Here is a 22359-nt window from a genome sequence, read left to right on the forward strand (position 1 = left end):
GGCCACCCTAAGACTACATAGTGATTTCTAGGTCAGCCTGGGCTAGAGTGAGACCCTACCTCAAAAAACCTAAAATAAAAGAAAATAAAATAATAAATGTACTGGGAGAATGTATGAAGAAAAATGACACATTCCACACTCAAAAGTGACAGGAGTAAGACTGACAGCTAACACCTATGAAATGAAGAGAAGCCAAGAAAATGAACAGGCATCCTACAATTTAATCAAATGAAGTAAAAACTAAAGCTCATTTACAGTTAAATAAAAACTGAATTTGCTCACAAGAAGACCCAAAATAAAAGAAACTCCTGAGGTGAAAGATGACCCTAAGGAGAAGCTTGCAAAGATAGTGTGAACAAAGATGGAAAGGAAAAATCTGAAGACTAAATATATACTATATATGACAGTATGTCTTATAATATTAACAAATAGAAAATTAAAATAAAGCTAAGGTGTAGCTCAGAGGTAGAGTGCTTACCTAGCATGCGTTGCATAAGACACCAGTTAGATATCCAGCACCACAAAAAGAAAAACAGAGGGAAAGAGACAATAATGACTTAAATGACATAGAAACATTCAAAGATTCATGTACTACACTAATACAGGAGAGATAAAATCTAATATAGGTAAAATCTAGATAAGAACTCCGTAAGCCAAGGATGCACAGGGTAAGCTAGAGGATGATGACTAAAGAAAAGTAGATGTATTTGAATACATAAGTAAGATAAATAGGCCAGCCTTGGTGGTACATGCCTGTAGACAAATGCTGAAAAGGATGAAGTAACAGGAGTTCAAGACCAACCTGGGCTACACTTCCGCCAAGTGTAGTAGCACAAGGCTATAATCCCAGCACTCAGACGGCAAAGGCAATAGAATCACTGGAAGTTCAAGGCCAGCCTAGGTTACACAGTAAGTCATGTCTCAAGAAAACCAAGAAAACAAAAATTAAACTGAGTGTGGTGGCACACACCTTTAAGCCCAGCACTGGGGAGGCAGAAATAGGAAGATCACTGTGATGGTTTGATTCAGGTGTCCCCCATAAACGTAGGTGTTGTGAATGCTAGCTCCCCAGCTGATGGATATTTGGGAATTAATGCCTCCTGGAGGGAGTATATTGTTGGGGGCGGGCTTAAGGGCTTTATAGTCAGTTTCCCCATGCCAGTGTTTGGCACACCCTCCTGTTGCTGTGGTCCAGCTTATGTTGGCCAGGGGGTGATGTCCACCTTCTGCTCATGCCATCGTTTTCCCCTGCCATTGTGAAGCTTCCCCTCGAGCCTGCAAGCCAAAATAAACCTCTTTTTCCCAGAAGCTACTCTTGGTTGGGTGATTTCTACCAGCAATGCGAACCGGACTGCAACAATCACTGTGAGTTCAAGGCCACCCTAAGACTATAACATAGTGAATTCCAGGTCACCCTGGACTAAAGTGAAATCTTACCCTGAAAACCCAAAAAAGGGCTGGAGGGATGGCTTAGTGGTGAAGGTGCTTGCCTGCAAAGCCAAAGAACTCAGGTTCGATTTCCCAGAACCCACATAAACCAGATACACCAGGTGGTGCACACATCTGGAGTTTGTTTGCGGAGGCCCTGGCTATGTCCATTCTCTCTGTGTCTCTCTCTCTCTGACACTCTCAAGTAAATAAAACTTAAAAAATAAAAATTTTAGGGCCAGGTGTGGTGGTGCACGCCTTTAATACCAGCACCCGGGAAGCAGAGGTAATAGGAGGATCACTATGAGTTTGAGGCCACTCTGAGACTACATAGTACATTCTAGGTCAGCCTGAGCTAGAGTGAAACCCTACCTTGAAAAAAAAACAATAAATAAATAAATAAATAAATTTAAATAATAATAATAATACAGTGTGGAGTAATGGATTAATAAAATATGCTTGAGGGGGCTGGGCATGGTGGCGCATGCCTTTAATCTCAACACTTGGGAGGCAGAGGTAGGAGGATTGCCATGAGTTCAAGGCCACCCTAAGACTACATAGTGAATTCCAGGTCAGCCTGAGCTAGAGTGACTCTACCTTGAAAAACCACCAAAAAAATAAATAAATAAATAAAAATGAAAGAAAGAAGTAAAATATGCTTGAGGGGCTAAAGAGATGGCTCACAGGTACTTGCCTGCAAACCCTAAACAACCGAGGTTCAATACCCCAGTACCCATGTGTACCCAGTACACATACATCTGGAGTTTGGTTGCAGTGGCAAGAGACCCCAGCGCACCCATTCTCTCTCTCTCTGCTGTCAAATTAATTAATTTTATTTTTTTAAAAAAGATGCTTGAAGCCTGGTGTGGTGGCTCTCGCCTTTAATCCCAGTACTTGGGAGGCAGAGGTAGGAGGATCGCCATGAGTTCAAGGACACCCTGAGAATGCTGAGTGAATTCCAGGTCTGCCTGGGCTAGAACAAGACCTTCCCTTAAAAAAAAAAAAAAAGAACAAACCAACCTTATAAAATATATTTTTTAAAGAAGGTACTTGAGTAATGTAGGAGAAAACAAGATAAACAAATGAGCATAGTACTTGTTATAAGATATTAGGGTTTTTCTTTTTGGTTTTTTGAGGTAGGGTCTCGCTCTAGCCCAGGCTGACCTGGAATTTACTATGCAGTCTCAGGGTGGTCTTAAAACTCTCTACGATCCACCTACCTCTGCCCCCACAAGTGCTGCTGGGATTACAGGTGTGTGCCACCACGCCTGGTGCAGGTTTTCCTTTTTAAAATGTAATTTATTTATTTGGGGGGGGGGGCAGAAGAAAGGACCGAGGGTGGGCGGGCCAGGGTCTCTAGCCATTAACAAACTCCAGACACATGCGCCACCTTGTGTATCTGGCTTAATGCGTACTGGAGAATTGAACCTGGGTCCTTAAACTTCACAGGCAAGTACCTTAACAGCTAAGCCATTTCTCCAGTCCAGATGGAGAATTTTTTGTTATTTTGATTTTCAAGGTAGGGTCTTGTTCTAGCTCAGATTGACCTAGAATTCACTATGTAGTCTCAGGGTGGCCTTGAACTCTGCCTCCAAGGTGTGTGCCACCATGCCTGGCTTTCTTTTTTTAAAATATGATTCTTAAAAATATTTTATTTATTTATTCGAAAGAAAGAGGGAGATAGAGAGAAAGAGAGAATAGGCACACCAAGGCCTCCAGCCACTGCAAACGAACTCTAGACGCACACGCCCCCTTGTGCATTTGGCTTACGTGGGTCCTGGGGAATTGAACCAGAATCCTTCAGCTTCGTAAGCAAATGCCTTAACCACTAAGGCATTTCCACATGCCTTCATTTTTCAAAATATTTTAATTAATTTATTTATTTAAGAGAGAGAGAGAATGGGTGCTCCAGAGCCTCTAGCTACTGCAGAACTCCAGACACATGTGCTATGTGGATACTGGGGAATCAGTCCTTAGGCTTCACAGGTAGGTAAGCCCTCTCCTCTCCTCCCTTCCCCTCCCCCTCCCCTCCCCCCTCCTCTCCCCTCCCCTCCTCCCCTCCCCCTCTCCCCTCCCCTCCTCCCCTCCCCCTCCCCCTCTCCCCTCCCTCCACCCTCCCCCTCCCCTCCTCTTCCCTCCTCTCCCCTCCTCCTTCCTTCCTTCCTTCCTTCCTTCCTTCCTCCCTCCCTCCCTCCCTCCCTCCCTCCCTCTCTCTCTCTCTCTTTCTTTCTTTCTTTCTTTCTTTCTTTTTTGAGGTATGGTTTCACTCTCTAGCCCAGACTGACCTGGAATTCACTATAGTCTCAGGGTGGTCTCAAACTCATGGCAATCCTCCTACCTCTGCCTCCCAAGTGCTGGGATTAAAGGCATGTGCCACCATACCTGGCTCTTTTTTTCTTTTTGAGACAGTGTCTTAGTATGTAACTCGGGTTGGCCTGGTGCTTGTATTCTTCTTGCCTCGGGATTGCAGGTATGTACCACCAGGTCCAGCTTAAAATGTTTTTATCCAAATCTACATGTATCTACAATTAAATTGAATGTGTAAAAGAACTTCAAAAATACATACTAGGGATGGGCATGGTGGTACATGCCTTTAATCCCAGTACTCAAGAAGCAGAGGTAGGAGTTCAAGGCCAACCTGAGACTAAATTCCAAGTCAGCATGGGCTAGAATGAGACCCTACCTTGATAAACAAACAAAAACATACTAGGGCTGAAAAGTGGTTTAGCAGTTAAGGTGCTTGCCCGCAAAGCCAAAGGACTCGGGTTCAATTCTACAGGACCCACATAAGCCAGATGCACATGGTGGTACATGCATCTGGAACCCCCCCCCCCACTCTCTCTCTCTCTCTGCTTCTTTCTCACTCTCTAATAAATAAATAAATAAAATAAAATAAATTTTAAAAAACATACTAAAATTACTGGTATTAATTCATGTAGGAGTACTTAAAGGGAATACATATTTAGAGGGAAGTAGTAACCATTCATACTTCAAGCATTAATCTCAAAAAAAAAAGTAGAAGAAACCAGTAGATATAAGAGAAACAGTCAATAAAGTAGGAAATGAAAGTATAACGTGAGTCAACAGACTAATAGTGTCCTGTGCCTAGGAAGACTCATCTTTCATTAGGAGATGAAGAAGACTATCAGTCACAAGAAAGGGCCTGGCACTACCTAGCCACTTATTTTTCATCTTTCACACCCCAGATCTTGACACTTGACAGGGAGAGGAGGCTGCCTTTCCTCCTATGAGCTGCTTGTTTCATTCTTTCATACAGCCCAGTTCCTTTCCTTGAGTACTTCTATCCCAGGTAAAATTCATGAATTTATATACTTATCAATCTGTCTCCTTAGCAGTTTGCTCCATGGAGGGCTCATTTGCCACAGACTACCTGTGACACAGTGTCTGCATGTCACAGTGACCTGACCCACCTATACAAACTAGCTGGGCGCTGTCTTAGGTGCTGGGAATACAATAAATCTCATGGAACTTACAATCACATGAAGGAGAAGCACGTCAATAAGCAAATGAGAACAAAGCAAGGAAAAGTGAACACGAGGTTCAAGAACTGCAATTCAGACTTGTTTAAAACATAAAGCCAGGGACCCAGTGACATAAGACAGCAAACTGTGCATGCCTGGTCTGAAGATCAGCCAGAGAGACAGTACAGACGGAAGAGTTAAGGAAAAAAAAAAAAGGAAGAAGAGGAGAGTACTAAAGACAAACAAACAAATAAAAAATCCAAGAAGAATGGAGAGATGGCTTAGTAGTAAGGCATTTGCCTGCAAAGGTTAATGACCTGAGTATGATTCCCCAGTACCCACTTAAATCTAGATACACAAAGTGGTGCATGCATCCGGAGTTTATTTGCAGTGGCTGGAGGCCCTGGTGCATTCTGTCTGTCTCTCCTCTATCTCTCTCTGCTTGCAAATAAATAAAATAAAAACTTAAAAAAAAAAAAAAAAGCCAGGTAGCATCCCAGCACTTGGGAGGCAGAGGTAGGAGGATCACTGTGAGTTCAAGGCCACCCTGAGACTACCTAAACTACCTAGTCAGCCTAGGCTAGAGTGAGACCCTACCTCAAAAAAACCAAAAAAAAAAAAAAAGAAAGAAAGAAAGAGAAAAGAAACACTGGCACAAGTGCAATACAAGATCATCTATCTGAGGGGTTTGGGGCCATTACTATGACTTTCACTATTACTGTTGATCAAATAAATGGGAACAGGCAGGTTTTATCTACTGTGTTTATTCTAAAAAGATTTTTCTCAGCCAGGTATGGTGGCACACCCTTGTAATCCCAGTATCCAGGAGTCTGCAGAAAGAAGATGAAGGTCAGCTTGGGTTGCACAATGAAACTCTGTCTCAAAAAATTAAAAAAAAACAACCAGCCTCAGCTATGTATCCATTTTGAGGCCAGCCTGGGCTATCTGAGACCCTGCCTCAAAAAAAAAAAAAAACAGCCGGGCGTGGTGACACACATCTGTAATCCCAGCACTTGAGAGGCAGAAGTAGGAGGATCACCATGAGTTCGAGGCCACCCTGGGACTACATAGTGAATTCCAGGTCAACCTGGACTAGAGTTAAATCCTACCTCAAAAAAACAAAAGAACTGGATCTGAATATTCCCAAATGCTCTGTGCAGAAAACTGGTGCTACTGCAAGATGGTGGAACCTGGGGGCAGATTCTTGAAGGGGATTTGGGGATCTTGGTCTCTTCCTCTTTCTCTTTGCTACATGGCTATCATAGGAGCTGTCCTGGCTGCCAAGTGTTCATAACATGATGTATTTCCTCACCATAGGCCCAAAGTCAATGAGGCCAAATGACCATGGACTAAAACCATTTTCCCCCTGAAAGAAATCAGAGTTTCCTAGAGAGATGGATGGATTTCCCCCTCCCTCAACACTTGGGCAAGGTTGTTTGAATGTCACAAGGGACAAGAGCAAATGAAGTAAGCTACAATTCTATGAATTCCTAATGACACAGACTACTACAAAATAAAAAAACCAAGCACTCTGGTTACTGTTCTGCTTTTTATCCATTTTACGACAACCTTATAATCTGCAGCTTCCCAACTTTGGACTTTGAGCTCCAAAACCAAGAGTCAGAATAAATTTCTATTCTCTGTCAGTCCAACAGGTTGTTTTTACAGCAACAGAACAACAACAAATTGATATGATGAGAAGGAATTAAGTCTTGAGCGGTAAATTTCTGTTAGGGAAGGGTGAGGACCTACTAAACAGCAATGAGGAGCTAACAGAATGTTGCTGACACTACCCTTTCGTACATGACATGTGGGCTACAGTGAGCACCATCCAAAAGCAGTGTTTGCAGAGGTAAGAGGCTTATCATGTGTTCAAGGCCACCCTAAGACTACATAGTGAACTCCAGGTCAGCCTGAGCTAGAGTGAAACCCTACCCCAGGGGCGGGGGGGGGGGGGGCGGGTGGAAACAGAAGCAGTGTTTGAAAAAGTAGGTTTCTCTGAAAAGGGAAAGATGGGACATTAGGAATATGGAGGAATTTACTGACACTGGACATGCAAGAGGAGAGACAACAACAAATAATAATAAAGTACCAGAAGGAAGAAAAAGAAAAGCACATTTGAGGATAGCTGATCAGATTTACTTATAATTTTTTAAGAAATTCTTAAGAAATGGTAACAGATACCCATTTTTATTTTCTTTTTTGTTTTGTTTTGAGACAGTATCCCATCTATTTGAGACTGGCCTCAAACTCGCTGACTGGAATTCACTATGTAGTCTCAGGGTGGCCTTGAACTCATGGCAATCCTCCTACCTCTGCCTCCTAAGTGCTGGGATTAAAGGTGTGTACCACCACACCCAGCTTTTAAAGGTAATTTTTATTTATTTGCAAGCAGAGAGAGAGACAGAATGGGCATGCCAGGGGCCCCTGTCATTGCAAATGAACTTTGTGTATCTGGTTTTATGTGGGTACTGGGGAATCGAATATGGGCCTTCAGGTCTTGCAAACAAGTGCCTATAACTTCTCATCCATATCTCCAGCCTCCTATTTTTTTAATAATATTTTATTTATTTGAGGGAGGGGGAGAGAGAGAGAATAAGTGCACCAGGGTCACTGCAAGTGAACTCCAGACACATGTCCCTATGCATCTGGCTTAGGTGGGTACTGGGGAATTAAACCTTGGCCCTTAGGCTTTGCAGGCAAGTGCCTTAATCACTGACCCATCTCTCCAGCCCTTATTTTTATTTATTTATTTGAGAGAGAAAAAATGGGCAGGCCAGAGCCTCCAGCTACTGCAATCAAACTCTAGGCACTTGCACCACCTACCATCTAATAAGCATGTGACATTGCATGTGCCTTCCCTTTGTGCATTGGTTATCGTGAGATCTGGAGAGTCAAACATGGGTCCTTAGCTTCACAGGCAAGTGCCTTAACCACTAAGCCATCTCACCAGCCTTGATGATGCCTTTCTGAAGACTCAGAAAAGCAACTTCCTTCACTCCAAAACCACTGCCTGTTTTAGTCTGGCTTTCATTGTTATAACAAATTCTTTACCCTGGGTATTCATAAGAAAAAGAGTTGAGGGCTGGAGAGATGGCTTAGCGGTTAAGCGCTTGCCTGTGAAGCCTAAGGACCCCGGTTCGAGGCTCGGTTCCCCAGGTCCCACGTTAGCCAGATGCACAAGGGGGCGCACGCATCTGGAGTTCGTTTGCAGAGGCTGGAAGCCCTGGCGCGCCCATTCTCTCTCTCTCCCTCTATCTGTCTTTCTCTCTGTGTCTGTCGCTCTCAAATAAATAAATAAATAAGTAATTAAAAAAAAAAAAGAAAAAGAGTTGAACTCAGTTTTATAGACTGAAAGTCCAAAATTCAGTGGCTCCCTGGTTCAGGATCTGATGTGGGCCTAATGGTAGATGGTAAGAGAGAATAATCACATGGCCAGAGAGGAAGGCAGAGCAAGCAACAGGCCAGACTGGCCTTAAAATCAATCTTCCTCCCTGAGTCTCTCGAGTGCTAGCATTACAGGTATGTGCCACAATGTCCAGCAAAGATTTCTATGGCAACAATGCCCTCCTATGAGAAATACTTAAGGTCTCAGAATAACTAATAATCTCTTCCAAGGGCAGCACCCCCCCACTGGCTAAGGATCTCCTAATGTGCCCACACCCTGGAGACCTAGCCCCCAACTATGAACCCTACAGCACAAGCTCAAATGTTTTATCAAAGTTCAGCTTTTAGACTGGGGAGATGACTCAGTGTGTAAAAGCACTTGCAGTGTATGAATCCAACTTTATATGCCCAGAACCCATGTACAACTTGTCAGGGTAGCACAAGTGCCTGTAATCCCAGCACTCCAATGGCAGCAAGAAGGGAAGCAGAAAACAGGAGACTCTCCGGAAGGTCACAGGTCAGTTACCTTGGCAACAGCAAGAGCAAACAAAGAGACCTTGTCTTAAACATGATGAAAATTGAGGACTGTCACCTGAGGCTGTCCTATGACCACCATACTCAAGTCTAGGCATATGTGCTCCTACATGCATACAAGTGTGCATACACACACAACTTTTCCCAGTCAGCAGCAGCCAACATGGGATCATACAGGTGTAATTAGGACCTATGGGGTAAGTATCTCATCAAATGCTCTTTTGAGTTTTTGCTGCTAACAACATCATACTTTCCTACCCAATTTGCCTAGTAACAGAGAGAGACTGGCATACACGGATGCTACCTACCACAGTGCTGTTCAAAATGTGGTTATGAACTTGTACTGACCCTTGAACTGCCTGTGATGAAACACCATGGGCTAGGGAGATGAAGATGCTTTCCTGCAAAGTCCACCAGCTCAGGATCAATTCCCCAATACACACACAGAGCCAGACACACTAAGTGGTGCACGCATCTGGAGGTCGTTTGCAGAGGCAAGAGGGTGTGGTGTGTCAATTCTCTCTTTCTCAAAAAAGTAAATAAGTTTTAATGAAAAATTTTCCTAGCTTGCTATAATTATTAATTAATAAAAATGTGTTTTGTAATTTTTGTCTTTAAAAATTCATTTTTGGGGAGCTAGAGAGATGGTTTAATGGTTAAGGCACTTGTCTGCAAAGCATGAGAATGCGTGTTCGAATCTCCAAGTCCTACACAGCCAGACGCAGTGATGCAAGCATGCCATATCACATGTGCACACAAGGGTGTGCGTGTGTCTGGAATTTGTTCACAGCAGCCGAAAGGTCCTGGCACATCCATCCCCCCCCACCTTTCTGTCTTTCCCAAAATTAACTTCTTCTAATTCATTCTCTCTCTCTCTCTCTCTCTCTCTCTCTCTCTCTTTTTGTTGAGGTGGAGTCTCACTTTAGCCCATGCTGACCTGGAACTCACTCTAGTCCCAGGCTGGACTCATGACAGTCCTCCTAACTTGGCCTCCCAAGTTCTGAGATTAAGCCTGGCTTAAAAGTACACTATTTTAGGGGCTGGAGAGATGGCTTAGTTGTTAAGCGCTTGCCTGTGAAGCCTAAGGACCCCAGATCAAGGCTCGATTCCCCAGGACCCACATTAGCCAGATGCACCAGTGGGCGCATGCGTCTGGAGTTCTTTTGCAGAGGCTGGAAGCCCTGGCGCGCCCATTCTCTCTCTCCCTCTATGTCTTTCTCTCTGTGTCTGTCGCTCTCAAATAAATAAATTTTTTTTTAAAAAAAGCGCTCTCAAACAAATAAATGAAAATAAAACAAAAGAAATTTAAAAAGCTCATGTAGTAAAAGTGTTCCTGAACATTACCTCAATGATAAGAAAAAAATACACTATCTTAGGGGCTGGAGAGATGGCTCAGTGGTTAAGGCACTTGCCTGTAAAGCCTAATGACCCAGGTTTGATTCCTCAATACTGACATATAGCCAGATACATGAAATGGTGTGTGCTCTGGAGTTTGTTTGCAGTAGACAGAAACCCCATTCTCTCTCTTTGCTGGCTGTATATATGGTAAGACTACATAGTGAATTCCAGGTCAGCCTGGGCTAGAGCAAGACCCTACCTTGAAACATTGCCTCCCAAAAAAGAAAAACCCAAAACCTCACTTGTCCCATAGTTCACTTTTATTATATTTTACCTAAGGACTGACCCGTGACCAAGTGGGGAGAGTAACCCTTCTATAGCGTTTTACCAGGCTTTTACACACTGGACCTCAAGTGTTCAGTTTCACAGATGCAAATGACAGCAAACCTATTCACCTTACCAGAAAACTGAGTTCAGCCAGGCATGGTGGCACATGCCTTTAATCCCAGCACTCAGCAGGCAGAGGTAGGAGGATCACCATGAGTTCAAGGCCAATCTGAGACTACATAGTGAATTCCAGGTTAGTCTGAGCTAGAATGAGACCCTACCTAAAAAAAGAAAAAAAAAAAGAGTATTTCTTGCAGCCTGAAGAACATGCTGCTTTCTCCTGGGACCTTCACAGGGAATGATCAACATGTTTTTCTTTCTTTCTTTCTTTCTTTCTTTCTTTCTTTTTTTTGAGAGAGAGAGTGCACAAGTGTGCCAGGGCCTTTCAGCCACTGTGAACGAACTACAGATGTGTGCGCCCTGTGAACGAACTACAGATGTGTGCGCCCCCTTGTAGCACATATTAGACATTGTGTGCTTGTGTCACTGTGCATCTGGCTATGTGGGACCTGGAGATTCGGACATGTGATCTTAGGCTTTGCAGGCAAGCACCTTAATCGCTAAGCCATCTCTCCAGCCCTGATTTTTTTTGAGGCAGGATCTCACTCTAGTTCAAGCTGACTTGGAACTCACGGTGATCCTCCTACCTCACCCTCAAAGGGAAGAGGATTAGCATGAGTTCAAGGCCACCCTGAGACTACACAGTGAATTCCAGGTCAGCCTGGACTAGAAGAGAGAGAATGGGCATGCTATGACTCCTAGCCACTGCAAACAAACTCCAGATGCATGTGCCACTTTGTGTTATCTGGCTTACACTGGTACTGGGGAATCAAACCTAGGTCCTTAGGCTTCATAGGCAAGTGCCTTAACCACTAAGGCATCTCTACAGCCCTCTCAACATGTTTTAAATACAGTTATTGCCAGTGACCCATCATATTACCAATGGAGCTAGTTTAGACACTTGAGGACAAATGAGAAATAAGATATACTGCTAATCATAACTTTGCAAACTCCTCCAAGTCCCACCACACAATAAATAATTCTTGATGACTTCCTGGAGAAGAAACACAACTCCATCATCACTGTCAGATAGAGATATAGCTTAATAGTAAAGCACCTGTAATAGCCTGCATGAGGTACTTGGTTCAATTCCCAACACAATCACACAAATACATCAATGCATTATCAATTTTTAAAAAATCATATCTTTATATATATTTTGGTTTTTCATTTTAAGTCAGACAAGTGCTTTTAGCTTGTTAGAGAATTTTATCAAATCTGTGTAGCGCAACTTATTGTGTAGTAGATTATCAACTAAATCCTTTAAAAAATACAGTGTAACTATCTTCCATAGTCCCAAGTATTGATGCACCCACGTCTTCAACTTTCCTGGGGGTGATACAGTTACCTATTCTATTGCCATCAAACTAGGGACAACTAACCAGAACTGATCAATTGACTATTTATTACAAATACATCTGAGATCAATATGGAAACTAAAAGCATTAAGAGCTTTTATTGGAGTGTGACAGGCCATGTTCTTCCCACACACACTCAGCAAACCTGCCATACAATGGTAACGGTCCATATCTTGCTCATCTCACTTAGGCTGCATATGGCATTTTATGTACTAGTCAAGCATAGTACAACCAGGTCACATGAGGTAAATTTGAAGGTTTGTCAACTACCTAAAAGTGCGTGAAAATGTAAACTTATAGTCATTCTTATTTTCACTTGTTTACAGGACTTTTTATCTACTTATTTGTGTGCATGTATGGGCACACTTGTCAAGGTATGTGTGTGGAGGTCAGAGAAGAACTTTGAGGTACTTGGCTCTACCTTTAAGATATGGTCTCTTATTGGGCTTCTGCATGAGAATGAAAATACTTAGTAGCAGAGGCCAGTAAGTTAAAAAGGAGACATAAAGGGAAGAGAAAGGAAGGGAGAAGGGTACTTAATAGGTTGATATTGTATATATGTAAGTATAATGATTGTGATGGGGAGGTAATATGATGGAGAATGGAATTTCAAAGGGGAAGGTGTGGGGAGAGGAGGGAGGGAATTACCATGGGATTTTTTTATAATCATGGAAAATGCTAATAAAAAGTTTTAAAAAAAAGCAAGATACAAAAAAAAAAAAAAAAGATATGGTCTCTTGCCACTGCAAAGGAACACTAGACTAGCTGACCAGTGAGCTTTGGATTCTCCTACCTCTGCTTGCTATTGTCACGGGCAAGCTGGTGTGACAGATATATGAGCTACTTTGCATTGGACCTGCACTGACATGCTTTGTAAGCAAGCGCCTATAACCCAAGGAATCTCCTCAACCCTCTATCTTAGCTTTGGAGAAAAAGTCTGACGTAGTCTAGGCTAGCTTCAAACTCTACTATGTAACCAAAGATAATCTTGAATTCCAGATGTTATTGCCTTCACCTCCCAAATGTTGGGACTATAGTTATGTTACCCTGCTGAGCTCATTTATTCATTAAAAAAATATTTTATTATTTACTTGAGAGAAAAAGAGAATCAGACAGAGAGAATGGGCATACCAGGGCCTCCAGCCACTACAGACAAACTCCACATGCACCACCTTGTGCATGTGGCTTACGTGGGTACTGGGGAATCAAACCTGGGTCCTTAGGCTTTGCAGGCAAGTACCTTAACCACTAAGCCAACCCCTCATTTATTCATTTTTATAATATTAATTTCATCCAGTCTCCTTAAGCTAATATACTAGAAACAAAAGGAGTCTGGAACTTGTATAGAAAAATGCCTTTATGGCACAACAGCTGTAGTACAATTCATCAGATTAAGGAGCTTATAACAGAAAAGACATCACACATTACTTCATTCACTGACAAGATATTGATACCAAAAAAAAATTTTAGTCATGAAAATGTAAATCCTAAAAGGTTGGTAATTATCTTCTTTATTATGTGCTAAAAGGGAAGGATATTACAAACTATTAATGAACTAATAAGAAAACAAAGGTGCCAGGCATAGTGGTATATGCCTTTAATGCCAGCTCTTGGGAGGCAGAGGTAGGAGGATCACTGAGTTTCAGGCTGGGACAGCCTGGCGGGGGGGAGGGGGGACAAAGGTTATGAAACAGAATTTAAATTACAGAGTTTGGATTTTTTTAGACAGGGTCTTACTCTGTAGCCCAAGCTGTCTTTAAACTTGTACAAAGCCTAATGAACCTGGTTCGATTCTCCCAGTACTCACATAAAGCCAGATACACATCGTGGCATATGCATGTGGAGTTTGTTTGTAGTGGGATAGAGGTCCTGGTGAACCCATTTTTTTCTTTTCTTTCTTTTTTTTTCCAAAGTAGGGTTTCGCTCTAGCCCAGGCTGACCTGGAATTCACCATGTAATCTCAGGGTGACCTCAAACTCAGAGATCCTCCAACCTCTGCCTCCCAAGTGCTGGGATTAAAGGTGCTAAAGGACCTGGAATTCACCATGTCATCTCAGGGTGGCCTTGAACTCACGGCAATCCCCCTACCTCTACCAGTGCTGGGATTAAAAGTGTGTGCTTCATTCTCTCTCTTCTGTCTCCCTCTGCTTGCAAATAAGCAAATAAAAGTATAAAAAAGAAGTATGTTTATTTCCAGCCTTTAAGCTATGCAAATTTGGTAACCAATCCATCTGATCTTCAGAGCTTACAATGATCTCAATACTTCCTTTTTTTTTTTTTTTTTTTTTTGGGTTTTTCGAGATAGGGTCTCACTCTGGTCCAGGCTGACCTGGAATTAACTCTGTCATCTCAGGGTGGCCTTGAACTCATGGCAATTCTCCTACCTCTGCCTCCTGAGTGCTGGGATTAAAGGCATGCGCCACCACGCCCAGCTTCAATACTTCCTTATAATGGCAGGCAAGATCAAAAGGTCAGGACAAGTTAGAAGCTTGGAGGGACACTTTGACAGACTATCTCAATACACTTTGTAAATTTAACAAAAAATGTAACTTCCCAACAAAATGTGATCTGTTTAAAGGAAATGTAACAGAACCAAATCTATCTTTTTCATTTATTTTACTTATTCGCTTGGAATTAGCTACATTTCAAACTATGGTATCACACTTGTTTCATTTGTATATGATTGGAAATAATGAATACAGTGAATGAAATTTATTCCATTTCTGTAAACACTGTCCAGAAATGTTGGAGGATTATTAAAGTAACACATGGCAAAGTTCAACTATATATAGTCAGTGGACACTGCTGTCACATCCCATCCAATTTAGATAGTTCACCAGGGAACACTCACTGTCACAAAGAAAATTTTAACTATTGATGAGATAGAATTTATTATTACACAGTATTTCTAGCCCATAATTCTTACTCAATTACAATTAAAAAATAACTACATGATGAACCTATCCAGTTTTCACAATTCTTTATCCTGTTATATTTATTAAGTATGGAAATGTAGACTTCCAGTTAAGATGGCGGCATAGGTACCATGCCAAAGCAGCCTGGGGGGGGGGGGACCAAAAAAACTCAGCAAAATACACACTTTTACTAAAAAGTGAGGTGTATAGGAAATTGAAGCAGCAGCGGAGAAATAGAAGAGATCCAGAGCATCCAGAGCCCGCACAGGCCGGCAAAAGCGGCCCCAGCAGTTCTGCCAAACATGTCGGCAGCGGGCGCACCAGAAAGCCGCCAGACTTGGCTCCAGCCGCAGGAAAAGCCAGGTGCGGGGATTTTCTACTCACACAGGCGCTCTCCGCAACTCAGGAAACATGAAGGGAGAGCGCTCTGGCAGTGAGCAATGGAGGAGCAGACCATGAGGTAGAAGTATGGAAATGTAATTTCATTGATTAGGCTATTTGAGTTTTTATTTTGCGTGCCCTTTTTTTTTCTTTTGCAAGCAAGCGCCTTTGACACTGAGCCATCTCCTAGCCCCCATGTCTCTTGTCATGTGGTTCAGAGGACAACTTCGAGGTATCTGTGTTCCACCTTCTCTGGGACAGGCTCTCTTGCTACTGCAAAATGAAGTTCAGACTAGCTGGCCAAGGAGCTTTGGATTCTCCTGGCTACACATCCCATTGTCATAGGCCCACTAGGATCACAGATGTATGTTTCACTTTTGCATCCAGTTTTACATGGGTGCTGGGAAATTGAACCCAGACCAGCAAGCTTTGGAAGCATCTTTAACCACCAACCCATCTCTTCAGCCCCAATCTATTTTTCTCTTGTTGTTGTTGTTTTGAAGTAGGGTTTCACTCTAGCCCAGGCTGACCTGGAATTCACTACGTAGTCTCAGGGTAGCCTTGAACTCACAGTGATCCTCCTACCTCTGCCTCCCGAGTACTGTGATGAAAGGTATGTGCTGCGTTTATTATTTATTTTTTTTAAGAAACAAAATTAAGGTAATAGTCTTTGTTTCCTTTGAGTCATGAACATTTGGGCATATAATAGATATTTATAAACAGCTTTTAAGGTCTGTGTGGTATACCTTTGAGCAGCCAAATTAAATTGTTTCATCCTAAATTGTTTATCATCTAAGTTTTAAATTTTCTATTTTTAGTGATGTGTTGAGCTTTCTTATCTTTTTCTGTGTCTTTATTTTCACAACCAATTATTTTCTTAGGCTGGATAAAAGTGGAGTAATCAAATCAATGTATAAGATACATAAAAATCTATATGGCTGGGCAAGCACTCTCCCACTAAGCTACCCCCCAGCTCAATCTCAGTCCATCTTAAAATTAAAACATCTATGGAATAAAATGAAAATGGCTTGCTACTTTATTGGTTTTTACTGGTTCCGTTAATTCAATCACTTTGATACAATTAAAATGTGGTATCACAAAATTTGTAGTTGTAGGAAGTCAGCCCTGAGTTTATATGTGCAAAGATTCTCATGTGAGTACATTCTCTGAAAACACTAATTTGTGGTTTTGGGGTGTTTTGTTTTCTTAAGACTCCAACGGGTGGAGAACTGGATCAGGGAAACTAGGAATCAAAAGGAGCTTTTGTAATACAAGCTACCTGATTGAGAGGGCAACACAGTCAGAACTTGAAGAAGCAGAGCTCTTCCTTTCCTTAGTTACTGTGGAACTTGGGCCGGGGGGCTCAAAGAGTAGTGAGGATAGGAGCCCCCTTTCTCAAGGAGTCCAGGCTAATGACAGACATGATGCAAGCAGAAGTGCCAGGAAAGCCACATTGGTGGTGAAATATGTGAAGGTCGAGGTGAAGGGGATCCATATTAAGGGGCCAAAAAAAGTTTTATACAGAATGTAGATTGGGGACTTCATTCTGGGGTGACAGATGTTAACCTATGAGTAAAAAAAACTACTACAGCTGGGTGTAGTGGCACACACTGTAATCCCAGCCATAGGAAGGCTGAGGCAGGAAGACTACTGTAAATACAAGGCCAGTGTGGTGGTTTGATTCAGGTGTCCCACATAAACTTAGCTGTTGTGAATGCTAGGTTCCCAGCTGATGGAGATTTGGGAATTAACATCTCCTGGAGGTGGTGTATTGTTGAGGGTGGGCTTATGGGTGTTATAGCCAATTTCCCCTTGCCAGTATTGGGCACACTCTCCTGTTGCTATTGTCCACCTGATGTTGGACAGAGGGTAATGTTCACCTTCTGCTCATGTCATTGTTTTCCCTGCCATTGTGGATCTTCCCCTTGAGCCTGTAAGCCAAAATAAACCTCTTTTTTCTACCAGCAATGTGAACCTGGCTGCAATAGGGACTCTGCCTGGGTTACATAATAAGTTTGAGGCCAACCTAGAATATGTTGAGACACCCTATCTCAATCCTTGCTACTCACCCAAGAAAAATATTACAAAGATGAAGTTAGAAATTTTGTGTTGTTCCAAGTATTTTTTTAAAATATATATATTTTTTTATTTGAAGGAGGGAAAGAGAGAGACAGGGAAGAAGGATGAGTGTCACTGCAACCAAACTCTAGATGCATGCACTACCTTGTACATCTGGCTTATATGGGTCCTAGGGAATCGAACCTAGGTCCTTTGGCTTTGCAGGTAAGTGCCTTAACAGCTAAGTTATCTCTCCAGCCCTTTATTTATATATTTGCAAGCAAAGAGAGAGAAGGCATGTTGTTTTTGTTGTTGTTTAGTTGGTTTTTCAAGGTAGGGTTTTACTCTAGCCCATTCTGACCTGGAATTTGCTATGCAGTCTCAAACTCACGGCAATCCTCCTACCTCTGCCTCCCAAAAGTGCTGGAATTAAAGGCATGCGCCACCATGCCTGGACCTAAATACATTTTTATTACTACTTAGTTGAATTCCTGTGCAGAACTGTAAAATGAAACTAACATGTTTAGATCTGAAGGAGAATCAGAGTCAGCAAGAAAATGCTTGCTTTACTACAATTCACATTTACTGTAAAATTAATCATTCAAACTTTATGTTAAAATGGAAGCTTTCAATTTCCTTTTTCCTGAAAACTATTCATGGTAGAAATACTTCTTCCAGCCTTAGACATCCTCTTTGTTAACTAGCTTGACAGCACCAGGTAGACTTGCTTTCTCATGCCTGAACAGCCCTCAATAGACCTTCCAGTGCTCGGTTTTGATTGCTGGCTGTGTGCGCCACTGTCAACTGTTTTGTTTTAATCATTGAATCACTGCTACTAACTAGCTGGGCTAATCCACAGATCTCTGAATTTTTCAAATTCAAAGTTACATGAACTTTACGGAATCTGAGGTTGCAATCAACATCTAGTTATTCCCAAAGGCAATATTGTTCAGTTTGTGAAAGTGGTAATTTTTTCATAAAATCTTACTTCATCAGCCCCCCCCCCAAATTTCAATGGACAGAATATCAGATTAAATATAAAAACGTTGTGCCCTAGTTCTGGCTTTCATTTTCAACTGTGAAGCAGCAGCAGCATGTCAGATATGCTTGTTCTTCCAATGTGAGCAGGAGCTATTCTGCATATAAGTATCAAGGAGGTCTAAAACGTATTCCTATGCTCCAAAGGTAAGACTGTATTCATTACTTTTCTTGTTGCTGTGACACAATTCCTGACAGTGGCCAGGCATGGAGGTGAACGCCTTTAATCCCAGCACTTGAGAGGTAGAGGTGGGAAGATTGCTGTGAGTTTGAGGCCACCCTGAGACTACCTAGTGAATTCTAGATCACAACGAGTGAGTGAGACCCTACCTTGAAAAACAAAACAAAAAAACCAAAAAGAAAAAAAAAAAAAAACTGCCAGAAGCAACTTAAGGAAAGGGCTTATTTCAGTCCACAGTTTGAGTGAACATAGTCCATCATGATGGAGAAGGCATGGTGGCAGGAAGCAGACAAAGATGGATGCTGGTGACCACCTTGCTTCCTCCTTTTTATTCAGGTACCCCAGCTCATGAATAGTGCCATCCACAGTTTGGGTGGGCATTCCTACCTCAACCCAATCTAGAAATTCCCTCAAATATGCCCAGAGATTTATATCCTAGGTGATTCTAGATTTGTCGAATTGACATCAACCATCACAGAAACTTCATATTAGTTGGCCCTTGGTCCTCCTAACCCTGTCTCTTCTTTCTCTAGGGCTCAGCTTCAGCTTGATTTCTTAGTGATACCCCACATCTTACATACACACACATACACAAACTTACACACAAATACTGATTTAAAAAAAAAACAGCATGGAAGTTGTTAATAAAAAAATTGAAAATAAAAAAAAAATCAGGAGGAGGGCTAGAGAGACAACTTAGCAGGTAAGGTACTTGCATGCAAAGTCTGAAGTTTGTTTGCATACGTGCCACAGTGCATGTGTGGTCAAAAGACACACTTGAAGTGTTAGTCCTCACATTCCACCTTGACACAGTCTTGTTTGGCCTCTGGGAACTTTATACTAGTTGGCCCTTGGTCCTCCTAACCCTGCCTCTTCTTTCTCTAGGGGCACTGTGATTACTAACCCATGCAGTACTTGCATCAGGTTTTAGTGGGTCCTAGGGACCCAAACTCCAATCATCAGGTTTGCAGAGAAAGTGCCTTTAACCACTGAGCAATCTTTTATGTTCTTGGGTAAGCCTGTGTGCCCATGGGACAGGGGTGAACTAAATTTGTAAAATATTTTATTTATTTGCAAAAAGAAAGGGGGAAGGGAGGGAGAATGAGAATGAATGGGCACACCAGGGCCTCCTGCCACACTGCACACAATTCCAGATACATGTACCACTTTGTGTATCTGTCTTTACATGGCTACTAGGGAACTGAACCCATGTCAATCAGGCTTTGCAAGCAAGTGCCTTTAACCACTGAGCCATCTCATCAGCCCTGGGCTTGTTTATTGCTGTTGTTTTTTGAGGTAGGCTGACCTGGAATTTACTATGCAGTCTCAGGGTGGCCTCAGACTCATAGCAATCCTTCTACCTCTGCCTCTTGAGTGCTGGGATTAAAGGTGTGCGCCACCATGCCCAGCTGGACTTGTTTGAGACAGGGTCTCATACTGTAGTATAGAGAGGCCTCTAACTCAAGAGGATCCTTGCCTTCCACCTTGTTTTGAGACAGTCTCTTGTCCATGGCTGCATACAACCATGCTAGTTTGCATGGGAGCTTCTGGGGCTTCTCCAACTCCCATTTTCAATGGCAAAATGGCATTACAGACATGCACTAAGAAGGGTTCTGGAGCTCCAAACTCAGGTCCTCACATTTGTGTGGCAAATGCTTTACTCCCTGAGCCATCTCCCCAGCCCGTGTGTTTTCTCGAGACCTGGTCCTGCTATGTTACCATTTCAGATAGAAGCTATACTCAGCTATAGCCAGGTCTGCAGGCCATTATCTCCAACTTTATTTTAAAAACAAGTCATATCTTCCACCTACCGTCCATCTCCTATCTTGTTCTAATGGTGCAGTCATCCCATAAACTTCAGTCATTTCATAACTTGCTCTTCTGTTCACACCCACTCAAAAATCCTACTGGACTACTAGAGCTAGACTTGATAGCATGTGGCGGTTTGACTCAGATGTCCCTCATAAACTCGTGTGTTCTGAATGCTTGATTCCCAGATGATGGCAATTTGGGAGGTGGATCCTTCCTGGAGGATGGGTGTTGTTGGGGGGATGGGATTATAGTGGTATAGTCAGCTCCTCCTTGCTAGAATTTGGCTCACTGTCCTGCTAAAATTTTCTACTTGCTAGGGCAAGAAGGTGATGCACCAACCTCTTGCTCATGCCATACTGTCCCCTGCTGTCAACAAACTAACCCTGGAGACTGTCAGCCAAAATAAAAGCTTTCATGCCATCATTTACTTTGGGTCAGGTGCTTCATCCAGCAATGAGGAGATAACTGCAACACAGTACATGCTAATAATCCTAGCACTCAGAAGGCTAAGGAAGGAGGATCATAAGGTTGAGGCCAACCTGGGCTACACAGTGAGACCCTGTCTCACAAAAAAACAAAATTTAAAAATTAGACGGGGAGGGCTGGAGAGATGGCTTAGCGGTTAAGCGCTTGCCTGTGAAGCCTAAGGACCCCGGTTCGAGGCTCGGTTCCCCAGGTTCCACGTTAGCCAGATGCACAAGGGGGCGCACGCGTCTGGAGTTCGTTTGCAGAGGCTGGAAGCCCTGGCGCGCCCATTCTCTCTCTTCCTCTATCTGTCTTTCTCTCTGTGTCTGTTGCTCTCAAATAAATAAAAAAATAAAATAAAATAAAATAAAATAAAATAAAATAAAATAAAATAAAAAATTAGACGGGGAAAAAAAAAACACCCCCCCCAACAATCATACTGAAGACAATATTTCAACTCACAAGAAACAGTATTTCTGCAGAGGGTCCTAGAATTGTGTTCTCACGGTAGCACTGAAAAGCTAACAAAATTAAAAGCCATGTTTTTGAGGTCAGAAATGTTTGAGGAATCAGTCAAGATGAGGCAATGCCCTTGGCATAGAACTAGCCTGTGTGTAGAATCAAAATGCAGATATTCAGGACAGGCCGAGGTTGAATAATAAGCCCAAAGGAAAAACTACTGAGCAGGGCTAAGAGGCTGGGGACACGAGACTGCATTTTTTGGTTGATACTTATATGGTATAGTAAAAGCAGGCTTCAAATAGCACTTGGACATAAAATTGTTTTGTCAACCAACTTGATATTCAGTGTTGGTTGAGCTGAATAATACACACCAACAAGCAACTTTTTACCATGGAATTAAACCAGCTCTAAATAAGACCATATTTTTTTCAAGGTTTTTTTTTTTTTTAATTTTTACTTATTTACTAGAGACAGAGAGAAAGGAGAGACACAGAGAGAGGATGGGCGCACCAATGCCTCTAGCCACTGCAAACATGTGCACATGGCTTATGTGGGAACTGGAGAATCAAACCTGGGTCCTTAAGCTTCGCAGGCAAGCACCTTAACTGCTAAGCCATCTCTCCAGCCCAAGACCATTTTTTAAATGTATTTATTTACTTAATTTGAGATAGAGGCAGATAGAATGGGTACACCAAACTGTAACTACTGCTTGCCTAGCCGATCATTTTAAAAGATTACCTAACCCGCCTGGAATTCCCCTAGTTGTGCTTAAAAGGGGCCTGCATGCTCCTCTTGGGAGCCATTTTGTATGAATGGTTGACCCCCTGCATGCTGGCTGATTCTGCAGAATAAACTCTCTTTGTTTTTACATACAAAAAAAAAAAAAAAAAAAAGAATGGGTACACCAGTGCCTTCAGCCACTGCAAACAAACTCCAGACTATGTGCCACCTTTGTCCATCAGACTTATGTGGGTACTGGGCCTGGGTCCTTTGGCTTTGCAGGCAAGTGCCTTAACCACTAAGCCATCTCTTAAGCCCCCAAGACTATATTTTTTTATTTTCACGTATTTTTA

At 42.4% G+C, this 22359-nt stretch overlaps 1 protein-coding gene across 2 annotated transcripts in view; it reads right to left on the reverse strand.

Annotated features, from left to right (window-relative positions):
- Window positions 1-22359, reverse strand: part of Vkorc1l1 (vitamin K epoxide reductase complex subunit 1 like 1) — a 75331-nt gene that overhangs the window by 25667 nt on the left and 27305 nt on the right. The window lies entirely within an intron of this gene.

The sequence above is a fragment of the Jaculus jaculus genome, chromosome 2 (genome assembly GCF_020740685.1).
Source record: "Jaculus jaculus isolate mJacJac1 chromosome 2, mJacJac1.mat.Y.cur, whole genome shotgun sequence".
Lineage (NCBI taxonomy): Eukaryota > Metazoa > Chordata > Mammalia > Rodentia > Dipodidae > Jaculus > Jaculus jaculus.